The sequence below is a fragment of the Amblyomma mixtum genome, chromosome 7 (assembly GCF_055824585.1).
Source record: "Amblyomma mixtum isolate Tamu chromosome 7, ASM5582458v1, whole genome shotgun sequence".
Lineage (NCBI taxonomy): Eukaryota > Metazoa > Arthropoda > Arachnida > Ixodida > Ixodidae > Amblyomma > Amblyomma mixtum.
Window position 1 is genome coordinate 72,233,467 of NC_143018.1, and position 25,799 is coordinate 72,259,265.

Consider the following 25,799-nt stretch of genomic DNA (forward strand, 5'->3'; position numbering starts at 1 on the left):
AACTGGGACGCCTGGCTTCAGTGCAGTGGCTTTTTTTCTGTAAGCTGTACGGGTTCCTTTGGAGACCGTTGCAGCAGTATAGTTTCATCTTTGAATTGAGAAGGCAAAGTACAAGCCGTTGTCAGTGTCCACGCATATTTATCGCCATGCGCTTTTTATTTTTTTGCTCGCGTCGCACAAGGTGGTGCTGTTAGCACGCACGGGTGTGTGAGAAAGGGAATCGTTGCTCCGTCGGATGGCTGTCCGGGCCATCAAGCCGCAAAGTGGAGCCCGCGCGTCGGCTCATATCCACGGTGTGTGCGTACAGTATATACACCCGAGAAACCATCGGCTAAAGTCTCCCATCATGGGCCGGCGCCGTAGAAGATAGCACTCCGTGTCGCTCGGACAGGACGTGGGGCGTGGATCCTCCTTTATCGAGCTGGAGGTATCGAGTTCGCGTACGGTATATAGCGTGTGGAGGAAGGAACCTGTCCGTCGCCTGTCCCCCACTCCTTCTCCCTTCACTAACGCACGCCCATATTAAGACGGGGCGAACGGTGTCTCTCGGGCGCCGGTCGAACAGAATTCTCCCTTTTAGCTCTTGCCGCATGCGCCGTGTATGTGTATAGGGCCCCGTCTCCGGCTTAATACTTTCGCGCACGCGGCCGTCGATTGTGGAACACGTTGTGGCTAATGACTCTGTTGTTTTCCCTCTGGACAGTCTTTCTGTCTGTAATGGAGAAAGGTTTGGCGCGACAGTCGATCTCAGCGCCACCTGTTTCTCCGCGCAGCGTGCCGTCTTGGTTGCGTGCAGTTGTTGTTCTCGATAAGACGGGCGCTAGAGAAAGGTATTGGAACTGTTTTTCCGCCTCCCTTGGTGCGAAGAAGCGAAAGTGATAGCTTTGCCGGTAGCTGGTGATATGGATTGCAAAGTGGGTTGATTTTCAGCGTTTTGCCGGATATTGTCCATTCATACAGACCACGCAAGAAACATTGAACGGGAAAGAGAGCACCTTTCCAAGCGTCTACACCCGGTCATTACGTCGTATTGTTCGCATGCAAATGCGCGACCGGTCCTGTCCCGCCCATTGTAATCAAGAAATAAACTCGTAGCGGTTTCGAAACGCTTTCCTTTAATTGCGGCTATGGTCAACGCCTGTCTGTTCCCTTATGAAAATGGTCTGTAGACAGTCTGTAGACATTTTATTCTTTTTGTCTGTTCTCAGTCTCTAGATGGTCTATGTACACAAGTCTACTAAATATGTATGGCCATAAATCTATACCGCCGCGGTGGCTCAGTGGCAATGGCGCTCGGCTGCTGACCCGAAAGACGCGGGTTCGATTCCGGCCGCGGCGGGCGAATTTCGATGGAGGCGAAATTCTGGAGGCCCGTGTACTGTGCGATGTCAGTGCACGTTAAAGAACCCCAGGTGGTCGAAATTTCCGGAGCCCTTCACTACGGCGTCCCTCATTGCCTTAGTCCTGTGCGATGTCAGTGCACGTTAAAGAACCCCAGGTGGTCGAAATTTCCGGAGCCCTTCACTACGGCGTCCCTCATTGCCTTAGTCGCTTTGGGACGTGAAACCCCAATAAACCAAACCTATAGATTGTCTACTGACTGTCTGTAGTATTTGTATTGACTATAGACTATACTTTAGGATTTACTTTAGGACTATACTTTAGGCTTTATAGACAGAAGCTTGTGGGGAGTCCGTAGGCTGTCTAAAGAAATTTTTGAAGTGGTTGTTTCCGTTTCGTCCCGCTCTTGTTGCCCTGTTGAGGCAGTACGGACTGTTGCTTCGTCTCCGACCAACTGTCGACTAGCTGACGGAGTCGTTTGCATTACGGCAGTGTTCTTGGCTTAGTTTAGAGTGCGCTGCATAGTGGAAGTGTGCGGTGCAGTCTGTAGACTATAGAGTCCGTGTTCTTTTTCGTCTTTACAGGTTTTTATTAACAAAAAAATTCGTGGCTGATGCGTGTGTGCGATCTGCCCGGGTGTACGCACAGCAGGCGGACACTATGATATAGCTCGATGAATATGTATACGATTAAGTGAATAAAATTAACTAATCAACTCTTTTACCTTTTGGTATGTGGGAGCAAGGTTATAGTGCGATATTGAAGGACGTCGAAGGCTAGCCCAGTTTTTAAATTTCCTCAGTTGGAATTGTGGCTTGCAGTGTGGACGATGAAAATGCGCTTTTCAGAGGTTTAATGTTAAGCTGGCTTTCCCGCGTTGCGCGTTGATAAAGCGGCGTCGCCCGCATTTATAATGCACCAAATGTAGACGCAGTTTGTGTGTTTTATGGTGTAGAAGAAGTTAACGTGACTGCTGCGACGATTCCGCGCTCAGCGACGCCATTTTATAAATGTGCAGCTCTGGAAAACCAACGCATCGAGCTTTCAAAGGCGTGTTTTTGACGCTCGTAAATTTTGAACCGCAATGCTCGCCTGGGCTCGCCTTCGATGTTTGCGGCCTTCAATTTTCGCAATTTAACCTTGCGTCCTGAAACCGGAAAATAAAAGGTTGGTTGGTTAATTTATTTAACTGAGCGTCTATCAGGTTAGCTCAATCACTTAGTACATCGTATCTGTACAGTGCGCAATTCATCTGCGCACTCTGCACCGGAATACCCCTAAAGTGACCTTGTACCCCGTTAGCAGAGAAGTAGGGTACTTGTATTAGTTTTTTTTTTATTTTTTTTTCTGGATCGTTTCTGGATTCTGCCGGATCGATTCAGGGACAACCTTCGCGGTGAAAGGAAAACATTCTTTGCTTGAAACTTTTTCCCTCCTGCATTGCATGTGACAAGGCATGGTTGAATGTCGGCTCTTCGGGTGTTTTCCCGCGGAAAGATTTCTGCATTGTGTGGACGAATTAACTTAAAGGAAGTCTGTCTTGGCAGAAGTCTGTCTGGTTGGGAAAATGAATTTAGGAGAAAGATTACTGACGCCAACCAAGTCAATTTTGGAAAAAAAACACGACGTTTCGGGACCGGCTCGGGCCCGTAGTCACACCATGAAGAAATGACCGAGCCGGTCCCGAAACGTCATGTTTTTCCAAAATTAGCTTGGCCGGCGTCAGTAACGAATTAACTTGATTGAAACTGCGCTAGATAAATGAATGTCCTAGTTCGCCTAATTTGAGCAGGCAACACGGACGTGTAAACTCGCGTTCCGAGGCAAAGAACCAGCGCGCCGTCGGAGTATTTCTTTGCATGGGGCCTGTACTGGTGAAGATTAGGGAAAGTGCCAAAGGGAAAACGTGTTGCCTGTTGCTTTAAAAAGTTGACCAGGCTAGTCTTCAGTTGCATTTGGAAATAAGTGCAAATGATACTGAGTGAATATACATCTTGAATTATGCGCAACAAGAACAACAGCAACAAAAGGAATAGAGTAGAAAAGGTGGTGGGACGCCTGCCCGATAAGGGCCTTGTCTCACTCCGTGGCAACATTTCCGCATTTTTGCCGCCCGGCGATCGATGTTGTCAGAGGGATTCCGCGTAGATCGATCATTCCGTCCGCACTACGCTTCTTTTTGTGGGATCACCTTCGCTGTCCCTTTTCGGGAACAAAGGTGTCTCCGCCCTCATGATGCGCACTCTGCAAAGAAGACAGAGGGAAAATGTCGTCCTGTTTCGCCGCAAAAAAAAAAAAAAAAAAAGCAGCCGCAGTTCTGCCTAGCGACATCTTGTGCCACCTGAAGAAACTAAGGTGCATTGTGCTCCGCCGGAGCCGATCGCGGAGGCCACGCATTGCCGTGGTCTGACCATGCCTGCTAATAATTGTCCCCCGGTTCGGACTGACGCGTCTATTTCTATGCCGTGGAGGTCGCCTGTTCGACACGCCTCCGTTTCAACCGAAACTCGAACGGTCTGTCGGCCCGACGACGGCGACGGTTCGGAGTTTGGAGTTTCGCCATGAACGCTTTCGAAATTTCCCAGAAAGCAGGAAAAAATGTTTCGTATAGATTACGTTGTCGATACAGCTTGTGTCTCCGATGATTGCCGCTGTGGCTGATAGCTGAGGCTTCCGCCCGTTGACAGCAGCAGTCCGCGAACTACTCAAGTGACAGCTCCTACCGGTCGCGTGTTCTATCGAGCTCCCGCTTGAAGCGCTCCTGGTGTTATCTTTGCGAACTTCTCGCGCCGCATCGTAACCGGCCGAAGTGTCTTCGTAACTTTGACCCACTCCAGCTCTTTTGCTTGAGAGGAAGAATTTTTTTGGAAGCGCGCGTGCGTGTGGTGAGGTCTTCTCGATATAAGCCTGTGCAAGTTGTGGGTGGCAGGTCTTATTTTATTTTTTTCATTATACTACTGACGCTTGCGCTGAGTTAGCTGCCAAGCTTTTGCGGTGTGTTCTCCGGGAAAGTTTTCTGGAACCTTTGAACGAGCATATTTTCGGCTATACGCTGCGACCACGAAGACGCCTATATGGGAACAAATAGGGACGCGGTCTCTTTCTCATTAATTCGTTCGAATACGTCACTCCCGCCCTCTCTTTCTCGCACGCCCCGAGAACAAAAGCGCATAAATTAAGTGCCCGCCCTGTCAAGACTTCTCCTGTTGCGTGCCTCGGGAAGCCACTCGCCGCAGTCCGTTCCCGAACAGTCGATAAGAAGTCGGATTCTCCCCTGTTGTTCCTTTCTTCCCCTTATTTTTGTCCCCCATCATCCAATACGGGCTTTATTCGCACCGTTGTATACAGTTACATAGCTGGCAGTTCTCGGATTTATCGGCACCTTTTTTCTTTTTTTTTGTTTTCTTTCGCAGCCTGCCACTGGGTTATCTTCGTTTATTTCTTATCGGGGGCCGGTTGCTGGGAGCAACAGTTACCACCCCTGGGTTTCGTCTGCTTCTTTAGCCTTTCGTGCCGTCTGCGTGCACGGGTTTTCTCGCCGCCAAACACAAGTCGTCTGCTTTTTCCCCCGAAGTCGTCGTCTGCTTTCTTGTGCTTTTCTTTTTTTTTCCCCCCGTCCGCGCTTCCTAATTCGTCTGCTTCGTGAGCCGCGCAGTATTCAATGTAGGGGGCGCTCTAGCCGTGGGCGGAAATCGAGCTATCAAAGGGCTGTAAATGCAGTTGCGGGTTTCCCCCCTTTTCTTTTTTTTTTTGCAGTTTGCTTTTTCAGTTGTTTTTTTCTATTTTTCCTTAGCGCGCACGCGTTGCTTCTGGGGAAGCGTTTTTTCGAATGACTTACGGTTTATTGATCCGGAGGCCCCCTTATTCGCCCGCTCCCCCGAACTTCCTTTTGGTGTCGCCATTTTCGCAGTTGCGTATTCTTATTATTATGCGTCCTTCGGCGGTGTCGTCTGTCGGGCCGTGCTGTGATTGGCCGTATATGGTGCGCTACGCCGCCTCGTGGGGGAGCTAGTTTAGTGACGCCTTATTGGCCGCGCGCTCTTCTCTTATTCTCTTCTTTTCTATTCGTCTTGCTTTTCTCCATAGCCTGCATTGTATGCCTTTAAGGGAGGTTGTTTTCCGGAAATTTTCTTCCCTCTTACCAAACTTTTTTTTTTTTTTTTCGTTTGATGCGTCGCACTATAGGCGTCGCACGGAGGCCTATTGGGGTGTCCGCAATTGAGTTTCGTGCTGTTCTCGTTTTTTTTTTATTGTCCCCACTGGCATTGCCTTCGTTTTATGGGCGCTTTCGTTTTTATGGGTATTGCTTTAGCGCCATTCCGGATTCCTGAGTCATCGCCGCCTTGCCACTGGGAGAAGTCGTTAAGCTTTCTTTTTTACGTCGCCGCGAAAACAAATTACGTCGTATATAGTCAACCGACTTGCGGCGGAATAAAGCTGCTGTATAGGATGCAAGCTTGGACGCTCAATCGGTCGCGGGCAGTAGTGGAAAGAAGGACGACGTTCGGCCTCGCGGAAAATGAAGGCGAAATTAGAAAAAAAAAAGGGGGTTCGGTGAACGTGACTGGATATAGTGGGACTTCCATGAGCTTCCCCGGCCGAAACGCGTATTTATTTAGTTATACAGGTACCTCACAGGTCCCATGGAGTTCGAGCATTGTGTGAGGGAGTGGGTGTATACAAAGGAACAAGTATAAGTATTCACGAAAGACGCGGGCTCGATCCCGGCCGCGGCGGCCGAATTTCGATGGAGGCGAAATTCTAGAATCCCGTGTACTGTGGGATGTCACTGCACGTTAAAGAACCCCGGGTGGTCGAAAATTTCCGGAGCCCTTCACTACGGCGCCTCTCATAGCCTGAGTCGCTTTGGGACGTTAAACCCCATACACTATAACTAACTAACTAACTAACTAACTAACTAACTAACTAACTAACTAACTAACTAACTAACTAACTAACTAACTAAAAGCTTGTAAGTAAAGGTGTGCAGCCCCTTGACTGGTACAGGAGTAGTCATTTTAATAATAGAGTACATTTTATGGCGGGAGTACATCACAATAATTGCAAATAGGGAGACAGTCATAGCTTTCCTACAGCTGACCTAGTCGCGAATATTAGTAATGGGACTTTGGAAGATCATTCCAAACTGTCGTAACTCGATAAATGCATTCTACGCCCGAACATGATAAATGCTGATAATGCATTCGTACGCCCGAACAAACGCTTAAAACTTTGATGATAACCTAGGCGGCGTGAAGTGCGATATGATTTGTGAGGGGGGGGGGGGGGGGACGGTTAACATCCCAAAGAGACTCTGGCTATGGGAAACGCCGTAGTTAAGGTTTCCGGAAATTTCGACCGCCTGCGGTTCTTTAACGTGCACCGACATCGCACAATATACGGTCCTCTAGAATTTCGCCTTCATCGAAATTCGACCGGGGTCGAACCGGCGTCTTTCGGGTCAGCGGCCGAGCGCCATAACCACTGTTCCACCGCGGCGGCCCTGTGGGGTGCGATGTGGTTGACTAAAGAGTTTGCTGATTTTTTTTGTTTTGCTTTGCGCAGATAGCATAGGTGAAGCGTTGGCGGGAACGTTTTACTAAGTGCGAGAATATTTAGTCAGTAATATACGCATCACAGAGCGCTCAGAAACTTTGTACGCTTTTCGTATTAGCGCGCCGGATGGGGATGCCCTTTGTTGGTTACTACCTTTGCTTCTAACGCGGCATGGTGGTGCCATCTTGTGCCGAAAACCTGAACTGCCCTACTGTTGCTGTTCGCAATACCAAACACGCGCGATCTCACTGGCTACGCTTCAGTCCTCTGATCTGACCGGTCAGAAAGTTGTCACGTGATCCCCGGAGTGGTGACGTCATTTTAGCTTTCTTTCTCTCCAGCTTCCCTTTCGGCGTCACTGCCAGCGAGGTGAGGCATAGTATCGGAAATGAAGCCGTCTACTATTGGGGAGTTTTATAATAGGCTGAACCTTTCGGTTGGGGGGATAGGGAAATAGCGGGGCGCCATTGCGCAGAACACTAGCGCCCCCTCGGGTTAGGAAGGGACGCGGCAAACAGCAACAGTATGCCAGTTCTAAAACTCGCTATTATAGTTTCATGTTCTCTACCGTTCGCTATCCTTCGTGCCTGCTCCTTCGGGTGCAGTGAGTGCGCCCCGTGACTATAGCGACACGCCGTGGGAAGTGGGCGAACCAGTTTCCTCAATTGCGGCGTCTTTATAGCCCACGTGCCGCCGCTTCGGGGCGTTGAACCCCACCCACATACCACCGCTGGGCAGATTGGCAATGAGGCCTTATTACATTACTAACGCGATACAGCTGGTCGTCGTTAAGCGTATACGGTAATACGCGCATTCAGGTAACAGCGCCGAGATCCGGCATTTTTTTTTTTCGTTTACGGCAGCATGTCGGCAGTTTCCCGCGAACCATGTAATGATCTTTTACGAGCCACAATTTTGCCTCCAGCAGAATTTGGCCGCCGCGTCCGCGGGATCCAATGCGCTCACGCTGAACAGTGGGCCGGCACTTGTCCTGTTTAGTTTAAAGTCAGTAGACACCTTGAGCATACCGTGTTACCGTTACCGGAGTACCGGGAGACCGCCTACCGCCGGTGAGCACGCGCTGATTGGTCCCGATGTAGGAGGCGCGCGCGTATCTGCCGGGTACGTGGCGCCATCTGGCGCCGTCAAGGCGATTGGCGCATGCGCATTGGCTGCACGCGGGCTCCTGGTACTCCGGTAACGGTAACGTAAACTCGGTGTACGGTATGCTAAAGGTGTCTAATGTGATTCCATCTAAACCCCATCTGCTTCTACTGCTACTGGTCATCGTTGTCATATGCGTGTACTCCGTACAGGAAGGAGTAAAAAAGGGAGTAATCTCTCCTCTAGCGCACACCCTTTTATAGAAGGGTGTGCGCTGCAGGACACTTTATTCCCTTTTTACTCCCTATAGGTTTATTCGTGTTTAGAGTGTTGTCGTGCGCCTATATAAGGTTTCCCGTATAACGCTTCATGGTTCTGAGTGCGCGCAAAATTTTCCAGCTGTCTGACACTGCTTCTCGCACATGCCCCCCCCCCCCCCCCCCCCCCCACCTCTTCCTTCCTTTTCTGTTGGCTCCTCCGTCGCGTCAGTCCGCGAACGCGCGTCCATTAATTGGGACGCCCGATCTGCGCGCGTGTGTGTACATATGCAGCAGCGTACACGTGTATGCCGTATAACGGGCGAGGTCGGTCGATCGTTCGGCAGGTCAAGCGATCGGTCGCCGCCACAGCGGCGGCGCCAAAGGCTCGCGCAATCGCGCGTGGGCTCATTCAATCAGTCTCCCCGTCGGGGGCGCGTAAAATGAAGCCGTCGCACGCTACTGCTCGCGCTCTGATCTCCCCTCCCCCATTGACAGAACAATGCAGCGTCCCGAAGGCTGTAGGCATATAGAGCGGCCCCTTTCGGTGCGTTGGAAATGAAAAATATGCTATCACCGACCACGGTAGCGGGAAGGTGGAATTGGCGCCTCGGAAGCCCTGCGAGATCTTTGGTCACATCCCTTGTAAATATAGTCTATACACTTATACAATCTTTTGCATTCCTGTAGATATTTCTTTTCGTGTATTCAAATCGTAGACAAGTCTACTAAAGGCGTATTGCCACGAATCTGTAATACTCTACATACTGTCTAGAGGATGTGTGTCTGAAAAGTTTCTAGACTTTATAGACAAAAGCCTATGGGCATGCTGTGACTATCTAAATAATTTTTTAAAGGGACAATAAAAAAGAGGGTGGGGGTAATAATTATATAAACGCGGTAGGTTTGGTGTAGTGAGCATACTTACGTGCCTGGCATGTTGCCGATTGCCCCGATTACAGCGTGCTGCATTTTTCTGCGTATAGATAGACAAACACGTGTCTGTGTGATCAGGGAAAGCGCTAGGCATTCTGTTCCATTTTTTTTTCTTTTCCGTTGCCGGTTACTGCAATTTTTAGTTTCCACTGTGATACGTGACCAGACGAAACTTCGTCGAATTCCTCAAGCGCGAACGTTTGCACTAGTTGGCCCGACGTGCCTCGACTAGCGAAGAATCTCATTAAAGAAACTATATGGGCGTGGTAATGGCACGGGTACGCACACACAGACGTGCATACACACGCGCATATACACCACGCACGTACAGGTGCGGATAAAAGTGGACGGAGCCCGCTGGTGCCTTTCACTCGTTGCCTAATTGAAACTGGCAGCTGGCAGTGGATGCTATAGTGCGTTTTCTCGTGGACAAATGTTTCTTCACGTCCGATAGGGAATGCGTGATTGCAACCAGAACGGTATAGCGTGCTCTGTTTACTTACGACCGCACGTGTACGTGCGCACCTGTACGTCCGCACCTCTACGTCCGCACCTGCATGTCCGCATCTGTACATCCGCGCCTGTACGTCCGCAGCTCTACGCTCGCACCTGTACGTCCGCGCCTATACGTCCGCGCCTATACGTCCGCGCCTATACGTCCGCGCCTATACGTCCGCGCCTATACGTCCGCGCCTATACGTCCGCGCCTATACGTCCGCCCCTGTATGTCCGCCCCTGTATGTCCGCCCCTGTACGTCCGCTCCTATACACCATTTTACGAGGAGCGGGCAGGAGAGGGAGAAATACTCTCAAACACGTGCGCTGCGCGACACCCCACTGTTGCCGTCCTCCCCTGGGCTGATAATCCGGCGCGCGGAGCAACGTCCGCGGCTGCTTAGCTACCGGTCAAGCGCGTGTTTGCGTCTGTACAACAAAAGCAGCAATGTTGTACGGAACACGAACGTCTTCTAGACATCACTGTTTTATTGTCGGTTGCGGAAAAAGTAGACGAAAGTAGAAAAAAACAAACGCCGCCAGTATGCACGCGCATCATGTTATGCGAAGGTCTCAGCACGTCTGCGGTGTCCATTTCTTCGCCGCTTTTCCGCTGGTCCCGAGTTGCATTGGCAGTGGACGTAGTTGGTGAACAAAAAATGCTTGCGCCAACAAAAAGCTTAAACGTTAGCGCGCTTTGTGGACGAAGTGCAGACAGAAACAAACCCACTGCCTGTGCCCAATATCGGGCGCGGAACGAAGCGCTGCGCCTGGGTTACCAAACTATACTCTGTGCATAATTTTAAGAGATCAAGTATTTGGACGGCCTTGGCAGAGCTCTTTTTTAATTCAGCAGTACACTATGTGAGGACTTCACAAATTTGGCCACAACTTCTTTTCGCCACCCCACATGATCGTCAATATCGGGAGGGTGTGGGGATCGCCACCTGAAAAAAATAAATATGTCGTTAGTGCAAAAATACTAATTTAATTTGCACAGCATGACATGAATAGAAGCGGCGACATGAACTTTTACCCATCTGCAAAGTGAGAAAAAATGCATCCATGGCAACGTAAGATGAAAAAATACACGGCATGCACAGGACGGTAAACTCTGCCATGCATTATAATAAATTATTCGCCTGAAATCGCATCGAATGCACTGTAAAAAAAAATCCACACTATGCATAACCGTGCCAGAGATACAACAAACGCAGCGACTTGAGCAGTGCCCCGACCCGATTGAGATTGGAATTCGCAACACAGGTCGGCGATTCTGCCTGTCAGTAAGTGGTAATAGCGTTCCTTAGTGTACCACCCTATTAGATCGTGTAACTGCACAGTTTCTGGTATTTGTGCACCAGAAAGTGCTGGCGGGAGCGGAGAAGGCGAGAATGCGAATCGCTTTCAGTCAACTGGCTTGTATCGCTCGTAGTACGAACAGCCGTACGCAAGCGGCAGGAGGGGCCGAATTTCAATTTCATAGCGCGTATCTCCGCAAACAAACATTCTAATCATCAGAAGTGGATTCGTTTCGGTCATGTACTCGCTGTTTCCAAAATGTTCAGTTTGTAAACGGGGTACTCTGTCGCAAGCCTAGCATCTAAACTGTCACACTCGCCATGTCCAAGCAGGCAGCGAAAGCGTTCATGAAAAACTGCGCTCCACGAAAAACTAGATAATCATTGCCCTCCGCGACCTTGTGTTTCAACACATTTTGCTTTCGTTTTTCTAACATGCAACACCGTGCCACGTTTGCCCCACAGGCAACCGGCGACAAAAAAGCACGCGTGAACTGCGAGCATGGCACTCACTAATGCTGATCGTTCGCTGCGTCGAGGAATGGTCGCTTGCTCCCAGTTGGTTATTGCAGGAGCTAATGGCATAGCACACACGAGGATTGACACGAGGCGAACGCCCACCCAAAATTTCTAGGCTTGGCAGGAATAAAACGGGCGAATGACACTTTCAGAGATCGCACGCTGCTTCAGCTGCAGCCCACCGGCTGCAAATTATCAGCCCAAGATGGCGTCGGCGGTAGGCGGCGCTCGAGTAAAACAAATATGGCGGCGCCTAGGTATCGAAACTAAAATCATGTATACGTCCACGCCTATACGTCCGCATCTGCACGTCCGCTCCTATACGTCCGCGCCTATACATCCGCACCGGTACGCCCGCACCGGTACGCCCGCACCGGTACGCCCGCACCGGTACGCCCGCACCGGTACGCCCGCACCGGTACGCCCGCACCGGTACGCCCGCACCGGTACGCCCGCACCTGTATGTCCGCACCTGTACGTCCGCACCTGTGTGTCCGCACCTCTACGTCCGCATCTGTATACGCACATCTATCTCTGCATCTCTACGTCCGCATCTGCACGTCCGCACCGATACGTCCGCACCTATACGTCCGCGCATGTACGTCCGCATCTGTACGTCCGCACCTGTACGTCCGCACCTGTACATCCGCACCTGTACATCCGCACCTGTACATCCGCATCTGTTCGTCCGCACCGGTACGCCCGCGCCTGTACGTGCACATAGAACGGCACGCACGGTAGTGTCGTTCTGTAACGTATCTCCGTGCTTTCCGATGCGCTCCTTTTGTCCAGTTTTTGAGCACGTAAATCCTTAACGCTGTTCGTAGCGGTCAGAGCGGTTAGCGATTGATTGACAGTGCTCGCAGCTGAACCGGGCCCTGAGCAGAGACAAAAAAGGTCTAAATGAAAACGGCTTGAAACTGCACTGAGCTGAGAGCTAAGCGAGGTATGGAAAGGAAAGTGGCGGGGATAACCTTAAGGGACATAAAAGTTACGGGGAGGCTTAAAAGAAAAATAAAAATAATTTTGACAGACAGAGCAACATGCAGACCAAAGAACAAACACGCGTTAATTAACCCTAACGGAATTGAGAGGAGGAAATGGACGACGGGATGCACAGTGCGAAGAGATCAATTTTTTTATTTCAATACCTTCAGGGCCCCAGTGGGGCGTTACAGAAGGGAGTGGGCAAAAAAGTAAATACAATGCAGCAAAAATGAAAACAAAAAGTAAATGCAAAATGTAATGTAATACAGCAAAGAAAGAAAAAAGCATAAGCTTGAACAAAATACAAATCAGATTAGGCAACAAAAAGCCTAGTCAAACACATAGTTTTGCGCGGCATTTTTAAATAAACAGGTGTCGAAAATATCGGCAACCAAGGTGGGCAAGTGGTTCCAATCGCTCGCCGTCTTGGGTACAAACGAGTTAAAGTATGCATTGGTCTTTTCAGGGTATAGCGGAGTGAACTTCGAGGGAAGGTGAAGGTGGCCGGAGGCGTTGAGTGTGTGGTGGTCGCGTGAAATTGGGGAGTTTTCGGGAATAGCGTGGCCGGGGTTGGCGCAAGGCAGGATTAGTTGGAGATCAGGGGGACGATCCTTTGCCCCGCGGTGGACGCGTTACGATAAGTGTTGGCGATCAGGTATAGTGACGACGATGCTGAAACATTGACAGAGTCGCGTCGGCCAATGACGAACGGTTCTTGCGTATGATCAGCCGCGAGAACCCGTCCCCGAACCGTTCGGTCCCGTGCAACTGTGTAGCCCAGGCAGTGCTGCGCGGTTATTTTCTACAGCGGGGCCGATGTGGGGTGAGGGGGGGGGGGGGGGGGGGGGGCACGGAGCGATCTGCCCCTTGTCGCCGTCTTCTTTTCTTTTCCCCGTTTAATTCGATCGACCCCGCGCGTCGTCTCGCCCTCTCGTGTGTGCATTGAAGCTGTTGTGACAGGCTGACCAAATCCGCCCCGAAATATAAGCGTTCGCGGTCCGGGAGTGCGGGTCTTTGGGCTGATGTAGTTGGGGGTTAGTGTCGAAACCTTCCTGTTAACCACCACGCGATGACGTCGATGGACGCTGTGCTGGGTAACCAGTCCCTTTTTCTAAGAAGCCCGTCCGATCGTTTGTTCGTTGCGATTGCAGCTCGGTGACGGTCGTCTCGTTTTTCCTGAAGTGCCCGAGTGAGCCGATGTTGAAACTTTTTCTTTGTCTGTTTAAGTCCTCGCGTTCTGGAGCTCAGTTTCGAAACGGGGGCATGCACTTCGCGAGGAGAAAGGACGGACCACTTGAGACGCGACGACGAAGACCAGCAGTGCTTATTCAGTGCTGGTATATTGAACGTGTCTGTGGCTGTTATCTGTGACTTGTTCTGTCTTTTTGATTCGCTCCGTATCCTCGCTTACGGATGCGAAGAACAAATTGAATTTGGCGATTGCAATTAAAAGAGGCTGCTTTCCCCGAAAACGGCGTTCTTATGTGAGCCAGGAAAAAAAAGAGAAAAAAAAGTGTGATAAGTCGTCGCCGTCATCGGCCCTTTTCACGAGCGAATTGCGGTGACGTCACCGCAATTCGCTCGTGAAAAGGGCCGGCAGAGGAGAATAAGGGACGATAAGGAATAGGCTTGGCCATGTGCCTTGTTTCATGCATTACAGTTCAGACTACGCCTTCACAGACGCCCTGCACGAAGGTTAAATTACTGCCAAAGTTAGTGTCGTGACTTCCTCGGTAACCAGGTCTCCTTATTAATCCTGCCATTTACGACACCCCGATATGCCTTGCGGCCCTTTCCTGGAGGTGACCAAGCTTAGGTTGTATTGAAGTGATAAATTTTTTTTTACGGGTCCTGTGCAGTTGATACGTGATTTTATGTGCCGCTATATTCAACAGCTTTTACTCCCATATACGTTCTTATGGGTCCTATACAGGTATTTTATGAATTAATGCGAGTACTGTGTAGATGCATATAAGCTTTATTTTCATTTGGGGAGCCCCACAATCTGTTGCGCAACAAAGAGGGTTCAGTTAAGGACAATGCAGCGAGCTATGGAAAGGAAAATGATAGGTGTAACGTTAAGAGATCGGAAGTGGGCGGAGTGGGTGAGGGAACAAACGCGGGCTCATGACATCCTGGTTGAAATGAAGAGGAAGAAATGGGCTTGGGCAGGGCATGTAATGCGAACCGCTGGTCCTTAATTAAGGGTGACGGAGTGGATCCCGAGAGAAGGCAAACGTAGCAGGGGGCGGCAGGAAGTTAATTCGGCGGATGAGATTAAAGAAGTTTGTGGGGATACGGTGGCCGCAACTGGCAAAGGACAGGGTTAAGGAGAGACATGGGAGAGTCCTTTGCCCTGCAGTGGGCACAGTCAGGCTGATGATGATGATGATGATGCCAATCTGTTGGAGCTGCGTAGCCAGCAATGGCTGGCTCCCCGAAACTATTCTTTCGGCACCGTGTCCGTTTTTAGGGAAGCCCCGAGCAGTTTATCTGAACGGTGCCAACGGAGAGTGGCGATCTGTTATATGTTAGCCATCGGTTTGCGGGACCTGTCTGGGTGTCGTAATTTTCAAAATAGGGCCCGCCGATGAGTTCCGCAAATCCTGCGGTGAAAGACGTCCGGTTCGTTACCGTGCGTTTGTGTGACGTCAGAGTATCAAATCGCGCCTGCGACTTCTCTGTTGAGGCAGCCCGCGTTCTCGGGACCAGCCCGTTATGACAACAATCTAAACATAGCGCGTATTCCGTGCGTGTTCGCTTGCTTGCAGTGTGCGATGGTGAAGCTAGGCGAAGCACGCGTCTGAAATTCGGCTTTCCATTGACCGTGTGTGTGTACGCGCGCTACGAGGCGAACGATGGGCGTCGGTCATATATGCGCGCCGCCCCGGGACCTCTTGTGTATATACACTGTTTAAAAGGCGCGACCTTGGGTGTAACGAAGGGGTTTCGTCACATCCGGATGGACGCCCTCGCTCGATGCGATCCGTGTATATATTCGAAAGGCGAGCGCGCTGTTGAAAAGCTTGTGCTGCTCTCTGGGTGTGTGTCGAGCTCTTTGCGTCGCTCTTGAAAACGCAGAAGAAAAAAAAAAAAAAGGGCGAAGCGGTGGCAAGAAAGAAAAAGCGCGCGCGAAAGAGAGGGAGAGAAGAGCGGAGAAACGAAGAAGAGAAAAGAAACAAATACAAAAAGGAACGAATGAAGGGAAGAGAACGATGGACAGTATAAGGGGAAAAAAAAACTGATGACAGTTGTTTTTCTTTCCCTCATACTAAGAGAAAAAAAAAAAAAACTAGTGTGGGTTGTTTTTTGTGCGTTATTCCCTCGTTGACCCTGCGTTGACACTCACGATTAATGGACGTTACGATACTACAGTCGGCGGCGGGCCGTAGTTCCTTTTTTTTTTTTCTGTAACAGCTGGTCTATACGTTTCACTATATGACGTGGAATCTACGAGTGCACTGTGTGAAATGCGGTCTTCCCGGTTTCCCCGCTGTGTGGCGCTGATTTGCCTGAAAGTTGTTGATCCGCCCGTAGACACGCGCTAGTCTCTGTGCCTGAAGAGAGAAGGAAACCTTCCGGTAGAGTGGCTCTTTCCGGGTAGCACTTTTGTTCGCATAAAAAAAAAAAAACTACATATAGCTGCGGGTGGTATTCGAGCTTGTCGGTCTTGGGTCGGGCAGGAGCGCACCGTTCGAAACAAATACAGTCCCCCCCCCCCCCCCCCCCCCATTCGCGTAGGGTTTCCGCTAAACAAAACCCGCTGTCAGGGGACTAAAATAGGCTTTGTCTAGGTTGCAGAATTGTTCGGATTTGCTCCAGGAAGTGTAGCTTTATTTCCTTCACTAGATTCGCAGTCAAAAGTTTGGGGAAATTAGGGTTACCGATAAAAAAAAAATTGGTTTCATCTTCGTCTTTGTGCGCGGCCTCGGAAGTACATGTAGCCTGATTATGAGTGTTCGAATCACCAAGTGCATCGTTAAATCTGGAGCAGTGCGCCCGGAATGGGAAAGAAATTAAAATTATTTGCCAAGGACGCGTTCCGTAAGCTTATGACGGCGGGTATACATGACCGAAATGAACCGCGCAACAACGAGGGAAGAACTTTCCATATGAAAACCGGCGTTGATGCTGGTGATGGTTAGCACTGATTTTGATGCACCAGAGCTGCTTTGTGGTCTGTTAGGCACGGCGCGGTGGAGAATTTCGTCTCCGTCGGAATGTCGCCGCGCCCGGGTTCGAAACCGTGACCTTGTGGTCAGTATAGTTGGACGCCGTACACAGCTACTGACTCACCGGAATATACGTGCTAATAAGGGAGTAATTGTTGATTTACATCCACTCGAGCGCAGCCAAACGGCTACAAAGGAAAGCTATACAGCTTTCTTAGAAACTTCGTAAAGAAAAATTCGTCCTGGTCCGGGGTTCGAACCAGGGACCACCGGTTCACCGGAGCAGTCATTCTACCAATTGAGCTAACCAGGACGGTAGGGTTATGGTAGGGCGAGAGCGAATTGATCAAGAACTCGAAGTGGGAACTGTGTTGGTCAAATGTTTAGGGGAATCCCCCAAGATATAAATTTGTAATAAGGGAGTTACTCATTGACATCCATCTGAGTGCAGCCATACGGCTACAAAGAAAGCTATACAGCTTTCTGAGTGCAGCCATACGGCTACAAAGAAAGCTGTACAGCTTTCTCAGAAACTTCGCAGTTAAAGAAAAATTCGTCCTGATCCGGGGTTCGAACCCGGGACCACCGGTTCACCGGAGCAGTCGCTCTACCATTTGAGCTAACCGGGACGGCTTTCCTTTGTAGCCGTTTGGCTGCGCTCAGGTGGATGTCAATGAGTAATTACTCCCTTATTTCAAATCTACTCCATTTTGGGGGTTTCCCTAAACATTTTACCAATATACATACTGTCTCGGCAACGAGAGTACTGCTGGTTAAGCGAAATAACGGCTGTAACAGCGCGACGTTTTTTTTTTCTGCACACAACAGCGAACAAGCTGGCAGGGTAGCCTCGGATGTAGCCCGTCGAAGTACTGTATCGCTAGGTACCAACGTTTCTTTCACCAGGGGAGCTACCGTCGCCCTGCTCGGCGCACGCGATTGCTCACGTCAGAAGTCTCCAGCTGAGGGTATAGCTTTGCGCTGTGTACAGGAATGAAGCACAGACAGCCCATTTCACTTTGTCGCTTCGCATGCCACGACGGATCCAAAAAAACTGGCAGTGGCTTAGCTCGGCTATGCCAGCATATACATAGCGAAAGCTAAGGCCATGGGCGTCCGGAGGGGGGGGGCAAGGGGGGGCGGCTGCACCCCCCTGGAAAATCACTCACTCGAACCGTGAGTGATGGCCGCACGCCAGGGGCGGTGGTGCGCTCAGTCAAAAGGGTAAAAGCAGCCCCGCATGGTCACATCTGCGAAATGCCGCGTCCGGGCGTGCGTCGTTCCGCCGTTTTCAAACCACGCCATCGTTAGCTCTACTGAAGGGCGACCTGTTCCAGACATACAGCGGCACCGGCGAGCATGTGTTTCGAGCCGCCTTGAGATGGGTGTCTGTTTCTTTGATCTCTAGAGAGATAGCGACACGGAGGCAGACAGTGCACGGGGCATCTTGTTTTCGCCTATCGTTACGCCGGTCACCGATGAATTCTTAAGGAGGGAAGGTAAAATCAGCCGTGTCCACCCCCGCTTTGTCGGGCTGCTCAGGGGCAAGCGGGCGATGAGTTGGCGCCGCCGCCGCTCGCTGTCTCCTCCGATCCACGGGTAGCGCAGTTCGGTAGAAGCGCCGCTTTCAGAATCTCCGGCAAAGGGGATTAGCTGCTTTTGTTCACGGCGACGCAGTCTCCCGAGGCGCCCCCACACCAGCGTTCTTTGCGTCTTCTGCGAAAACCAGCGCCTTTGGTCAACGCAGCCCGATGGCGCCTGCCTGGCTCGCCTGTCACCTCTGGCTGGGCCTCAAATCACAACAGCGCCCATGTACTGTGCGTGTCAGTGCATGGTAAAGAGACCCAGGTGGTCGACATTACCCGGAACTCTGTACTACTCCATCCCTCATAGCCTGAGTCGTTTTGGGGCTCTGAACCCCATAAAAACACAAAAACAAATTTTCCGACTGGAGTGGCGAGTGTCCCTTCCCCTCGGAAGTTGCGCGGCGTTCCTTTCACCCCCAAAGTGCGCATTCGGGGATACTGCGGCAAGTAAGCCCTTGCACGTGTGCGCGCCTCTGTGTTTGTGCTTGGGTGTTTTTAGTGGCCGGTTGTCAGCGAAGCTGAGAACAACCAAGACAGCGGACGAGAAAACGACGAGCGGAGAGCAGTGTGTGTGGGGTTGCTCGACTGTGCGGATACGCAAGCAAGATGGAGCGAGGTGTATGAAGCTGCGAGCGTGCATTTATCTTGTAAATAAGTTTTCGTTGTATATATAGTCATCTTTTGTTTTCAACGTACGCGTTCAACAGTTTTTCCAATCAATGTGTATGATGAGTGTGCACCGAGAGCGTGTAATGAAGCACAGAAGTGAATTTATCACACGTGTAATTACGCAATTCGCCCAGAAAAATCCGAGGCGCCTACAGTTGCTGTTCAAGGAAGACTGACTGAGTGACTGTAGTTGCGTGTTTGTGAACATATTGTGCTGTGTGCTGGTCATCAATCCGGGTGAGTCGAGAACCCGTATGCAGTAAGACTGAGCACTCTTCTCCACGAAGTGATATAGCATCTTTTTGCATTTTTATTAATTTTAGTTGTTTCTTCGTTTATAAACTCCAATGTACCTCTCCTAGCCGCGCTTTAATTTGCTGTTTGTAATTTTTCTTTCATGTGTGCATTTTGTTTAATTTTTATTTATATATAAATAAATAAATTTACTCCGCAAATAGCGCCTTTCTGCTACGAACATACCCCCCCCCCCCCCCCCCCCCCCGGGCACCAACGGGGACCCCCCCTGCAAAAAATTCTGCGGACGCCCTTGGCTAAGGCGCATGCTAGCTCTGTTTTCAATCCTACGACATATGTTACAGACATGCGACACAGCTGGCGAAGCGAGTGGAGGCGAGCGCAACGACGAGGCGAGCGGTGTGACGTCATACCAAATGGCGCCGGCAGCGAGGCGCGCGGTGTGACGTCATGCCAGATGGCGCAGCGAGCGCGCGGCGTCCGCCGGCTTAGGCGGTTGCTAGGCAACGGCTCAAGGTCGGTCTCCGTGCCTCCTCGGAGGGAGCACCGCCACAGCGAAATCGCTAGCTCGTGGCCAATGTAGCTTTCGCCACACACACAAAAAAAAGAAGAGAACGCGAAGGTGTTTCATTCGCTGTATATGAAACCACCGCGCGCCGCGGTCTTCACCTAAGCGCGGTGCTCGTCGACCGCCCTCCTGAATGCGACGCATCTCTTTGACCTTTCGCGCCTACCGCAGCCTCCTCTTCAATATTCAGGGCCGGTTTGCGCTTTGCCGCCGCTAGCTGGATTACACCGGACAAGGGTTCCGGAGCGTTTGCTCTGGAAGGCCCTGGCTTGGCCCGTGACGCCTGCCGGGCGCTTACGTCGGCGGATACTGCGGTAGCCGCCCTGCGTAAACCTTGCGTGCCTGTTGCGAGGCATGTGCCGTGCGACGAGGGACCGGCGTGAAGTTTGGGTCGCGCGTACGCTCTTATGGGAACGGTCTATAAATATTGGGCTTTGTAAAGCTGTGCCAGGGTTCGTTGGGGGTGAAAACGGAAAGGAAGGAAGGAAGGAAGGAAGGAGAGAAAGAAAGACAGAAAGAAGGAAGAAAGAAATGAAGAAAGAAGGAAAGAAAGAAAGAAAGAAAAAAAGAAAGAAAGAAGATATAAGAAATATAAGGAGAGAGAAAGGAATTTTAATGAGGGAAAGGTGGAGAAACAGGCTAGACGGGGTAGAGGGAATCGCTCTATATAAGGAGACTTCTTGTCCGTACTGCACGTGCTTAGCATGAAAGCGCCGTGGCGTGCTCAGAAACCTTTTGGCTTTAAAGTTCCAGTGAAGCGATATTTGTGCAGGGTTGCCCCTTGTAGTTTGTAAGCTGCCGATCTCAGGCGCGACGGGCGTCGCGCCTGCAATAGCTCCATTGCTATACATAGTGCTTCACTGACGTCATAGCGGCCGCCATCTCTCCATGGGTCCAGGAAGCGCAGCGAAAGCCTGGCGTTTCTCTCCCCAACCGGTTCCCGTTACACAGTGGATGCTAGCCTGTGCACCCGAAGATGGCGTCACGTAAAGACTATTTTCAGGGTGTTTTTGCATGTTTTGTAAAAAAAAAAAGAACAGAATTAAAGCAGCAGTTTCATGCTGAAGCTCGTCGCCGCTCCTTTTCGTCTCTGGCGCACTGCTCCCCGCTTGATTCGATGTTTCGCTCTCTACACCTGCGGCTCCCTTTCTTTTTTTTTCCTTCCCTAGTTTTCACGACGCTGCCCCCAATCGCGTCTGGCAGCGTCCTCGGCGAACTACGTGTTTGCGTCGGTTGAATGGAGGTCGAGATTGAACGCCACGTCTCCCGAACGTCCGTCACGCGCAGTGTATACCCTCATTGTTCCCCCAATGTCTGCGCTGCCTTATTCCCCATTCCTCCCGTATTCGATTGGGGAGAGCTCGCCTACGTGACACGAAATTCCTGTTACACCTTCTGGCCTCTCTCGGGCTCGTCGTTCCTTTCTTCCCCATTGCTTTCCCCAATTTTTTCCCTTTTTCGTGGGGGAAAAAAGACCTCGCCGAAAGCGTTACACGTTGCCTCTGCACTCATCTTGAGAGCGTGGCGACGCGCTGCTTGGCTTTCGCCCATGGCGGCCGCAGTGCCCCCTGTTGTTGCCTTGGCCTTATGGCGAGGTCGAGCGCGGCACCCCCCTTTTGCATTATGGATGACGAAGCCTTCCCTATTTTTCCCCCTTTAGTTTTGTCTGCCGATTTCGACCTCTCGACGGTATAACCATTCGTATAAACACGCCCTATTTCCCTAGCGCCCGTTTTTCCCCCTTTTCTGCTGGCGTCAGGCTCTTATTTTTCTCTTTGTTGGAACAGTGTGAGTTTATAGGTAACGCAAAAAAAAAAAATTGAGAGGAATCGAGAGGTCCTTATTTTCCCTCTTAGGAAGCCAAGTAGAGCGGAATTTCGTAAACGCGGGAACTCGGTTAATTCGAAGTTCCGGTTCGTTCACCCCGGTATATCGAACTGACGTTTTGTTTCCGTCTACCTTAAGCGTTAAAAAGAAAAGTCTTCGCATAATTGGAATGGAATTTCTATGGAGGGGAAATTCCAGAGGCCCATTTACAGTGCGATGTCAGTGCACGTTAAAGAACCCCAGTTGGTCGAAATTTCCAGAGTCCTTCACTGGGGAGTTCCTCATAGCGTAAGTTGCTTTGGGACGTTAAACCCCATAAACCAAACCAAACCGAAGAAAATTTCGGTCCCCTGCGAGTCGGATTTATCATGGCCAGCCTGTAACAGTTGTCTTGCCCGAAACGTCGGCAGCGAACCAATGCACCACCGCCGCCGCGTTTGTTCATCCAGAGCTCCTCTCCCTGTTTCTTCCCGCGCTTAATACTTCAGGGCGTTTTTTCTTGTTTTGCTGTGATCTCTAGCAGCGAGCAGGCGCCCTGCAGTATCGCTGGTTGGATCCACGCGTTTTCGTGGCCCTTTGTTTGTTCACCGTCTACACGAGCGCACCGATTGTTGCCGGGCCTAATCTCTCTCTCCGCCCCTGCATTCCTCGGGGGAAAAGTGCGATGCTCCCGATGTGGTCAGCTGGGGGCGACGCGGCGACTCTTGCCCCGCTACACGGAACGGCGTTGCGGAAAGGCCGCAGGGACCGCTACGAGTGCTTGGGCGGCCGGCTGAAAGGACGCCCTCGTGGGACGCACGGAGGAACCCTTTGGGGAAAAGAGGAGCGCCGCGAGAGCCCTTCTTTGGGGAAGGAGGGAGCGTTGACCGGGGAGGCTGGAGCCACGCGCTGAAGATGTCGCTGGAAGGCCCCCCCCCCCCCCTTTTTTTTTTTCTATTTGCGCGTTGACCGCGATCGCTGCGGCTCCCATGGGCGAAATTATACGTGGTGAAGCTGCTGACGCCAGGGGTCCTCGTATTTCGCAGAATGGCCGGGGATTTGTAAGGAATCCCTGTGCGCGTTCGAAATTGAAATACGCGTGTCGTCGTGCGCGATTCTGCGAGCTTTAGAGTTATACGTGTGGTAGCGTACAGTATCGTGGTGATACCACGTGCCGCCTATATATAGGAGCGTAATTTAGCGATGCGTGGCTTCGCTGGACACATTGCGACAAGGTTTTTGCCTTTCACTGGGTCCAGGCGTCGTACCTCGTGATTGATTAATGATTTTTTTTTTCGTGCCGAAGCAATGCTGTCATGGCTGTTGTGGTTGTAGCCGGAGGGCGTGGATCCAGATTGATTTCGGATCACCGGCGGTTGTTTTATGCACAACAAGGTCTGCTTCGTGTTTCCCCTTCATCGAAATGTAGCCTCCGCTGCTGGGGTTGAACCGCGCCATCAGTCTCACTCCTTCAGGTTCACTATACACTCTAAGCACGAATACGCGTCCATATGGGAGTGAAAAGGGCGTACGCTGTCCTCTAGCTACTCGCTATTATAAAAGAAAGGGTGTTAGAGGGCAGCTTTACTCTCTTTTACTCATTTCCGCTAAGAGTGATACTCTCACGCTGACACGCACGCGTGCACACAACGCTTGATTTCGCAACACAACACAGCAATTGATTTCTCGATTCGAAGAGCTCCGTACCCGGGGCCGCTCTGTGCCCCGTTTCACACTGATCGAGGTGTTAAACTGAGTTACGGCGGTCGATCTAGCGGGGTTTCGAGGCAGCGTAATGGAGCTGGCCGAATCACTTTTCGCGCGTGTAGGGAGTTTGCATTATTAAAGGGGCCCAGAAACACAATCTTAGTTAACTGTTTTGCCTGTTGATTGCATACAGTGAGTTATAATGGTGCTATTAGCGTCGGTAACACCGCGTATATTCCGTTTTTTAATATTTTAATGTCCCCCCCAAAAACAACTTCATGGCTCTGATGGTGTCGCCACACAGTGGCGGGTTTTTAGCAGCGGATATGACATCACCTGGCGCGAGCTTGATGACCGGACAAACAGTAAATATACTGCAAATTGTGTGAATAAATAGAGACACATTTTGTCACCTGTCTGCGTTTTATATTATATCAACAAAGACAATTTGTTTGTCTTAGATAAAAGCCCTGCAAGGCAAGTAAAATAAAAATACACCACCAGGGGCGCTCTGGCATGGAAACAACGCTGCCAGTCTCACAGAGAGCAGGCAACCATGGAGTACAAACTTCCGCGACGTGCTCTGGCTGGCTGTTTTGATTGGTTGCGCCACGTGCCGTCATTGGGAGAGCGAAATAGGAGTGGGAAGCCCCGCCAAAATCGAGTTGAGGGCAGCGTTTTTTTGCTTGTATTTTCAAATTTCTTCATTGAATAACTCCCGTTCCTGTGCACCGATTCCTGTAATTCTTTTTGAGTCAGCATCTGTGTGACATAAAGAACCCACCTGAAGTATAGCCGGTATTCCCCCAGGCAGTGTTTCGCAGCCCCTTTAAACGCTGTATAGACCGTTGCAGAGTAGGTGGTGCAATTTTTATGCCCTTTTGTTTTGCGTATAGCGTCTTTTATTTGTTGCTTTCGCGCGCGGCAGCTATCCCGTTTATTTTCGCGTCGTTCGCGGCGATAAAGGAACCGGATCGTGCCTTTTACTGTCGCTCATCTGGTCCCTCGTTATGTTCGAGGAAACAGGAGCTTTATACCGTGGCGTGATTACGTCACTTCCTGCGCACGTGGTGGCCAACGCGCACAAAGCGTACTTGTTAACTTAGCGCAAAGTGCGAGACACGACGTTAGTGACTAGGCCTGTTTACATGAATGCGACAGCAGCGCATCGCTTCTCCTAGCGTATCCCGTGGAGCCTATGCGCTACTGTTTGCACGTACAGCATCAAGTCCGGTTTGACAGTGACCCTTCGCCCATTGCACGCGGCAGAGGGGTCCAGTGACCCCCATCTTGAGCCAAGTCTGCTTTGTTATCCGGTGGGGGGGGGGGGGGGGGGGGGGGGTATTGTGTAGGCACGACAAGAAGGATTCCATTCACTGCTGAAGTCGACTTGCCATTCTAGATCTACCCCCATCTGGCGCATTGATGCGATGCGCTCGATAGGGTCGAGTCGAGTTTGCTTGTCGAGTAAAAAAAACCAGTTGTCAGCTTCATGTAAACGCTGTCGGGTCGAGTTAAAATAGGCGGCAGGGCGATTCGAGTTAACTCGCTTGCAGGGGGTAGGTTAACTCGCTTGACCCGCCTTTCTGAGTCGAAGAGTCTGGTTATCGGGAGGGGAGAGGATAAGTGCGAACCTGTTTTTCACCCGCGCCGTCGCGCCTCCGAGACAGCGGTGCCGTGCCGCCATCTTGGAGGCTGCCACTGCCCTCTCCCGCCTGCGCTGTTTGACGCTTGGTGTCGCTGGAGTTGAAGCGGTCTCGACTCGCCAAAATCGAGTTCATATTAACACGCAGTCGTCGAGTTGGGCTGACCTTGCTCAGCTCGATCCCCTGACTCGACCCGCCGCTGGCGGATTCATGTAAACGCCTGCTGTACTGATTGCGTTCCCAAAGCAGCGAGCCGTAACACTCTCCCACCTTGCCGTTGTGGTCGGAAGAGAGCCGAAATTCCTTCCTGTTGTTGTTTCTTTAAGGGTGGGAATTAAAGGAGCGGAGATCCCGAATTTTTTAGAGCGAGAGCTCTGCATTACGACAAAAGCCGGGTCATCGTTGAAGCCTTGACCTTGAATAAATAATAAATAAATATTGCCGCGACTGGGAGTCCAACCCCAGCGGCGCGAACAGATCAGCTTCGCTTGCCTCTGCTGGAGAGCACTATGTTATCGCCGCGTTTTTTTTTTTTCAGCATGGTATTTATTACACGCGTTTATGTATACAGGGTGTGTCTGGAAAGTAATTCAACTTTATCCGTAGAAAAAAAAAGGTATTCAAGATATCCTTCCAAACGTGTAGAATGCTTCAAAGTAGTCCCCTTTGACATCTAAACATTTTTTTGCCAGCGACTCTGCCATGCTCTGTACTCATCCTGGAGGGCGTCGACAGGAACATCATTTAGAGCCTTTGTCACGGCGGTTTGGGTCGCTTCGATGTTGCCGAAACGGACTCCTTTCAGGGCGCTCTTGAGTTGGGGGAACGGGAAAAGGTCTGCCGTAGCCAGGCCAAGACTACAGGGGTGCTGGGGCAGCGTTTCCAGGTTGTCCT

General features: G+C 50.9%; 2 protein-coding genes and 1 long non-coding RNA gene across 4 annotated transcripts in view; all 3 read left to right on the forward strand.

Moving 5' to 3' along the window:
* Nca (neurocalcin homolog) overlaps window positions 1-25,799 on the forward strand; it is a 125,096-nt gene that overhangs the window by 45,602 nt on the left and 53,695 nt on the right. The gene's annotated exons all lie outside the window — the stretch shown is intronic.
* LOC149336459 (neuronal calcium sensor 2) overlaps window positions 1-25,799 on the forward strand; it is a 107,304-nt gene that overhangs the window by 45,597 nt on the left and 35,908 nt on the right. The window lies entirely within an intron of this gene.
* Window positions 16,230-19,772, forward strand: LOC149336460 (uncharacterized). The gene is made up of 2 exons (XR_016284567.1): window positions 16,230-17,773; window positions 19,480-19,772. It is a non-coding gene; the product is annotated as an uncharacterized LOC149336460 (long non-coding RNA).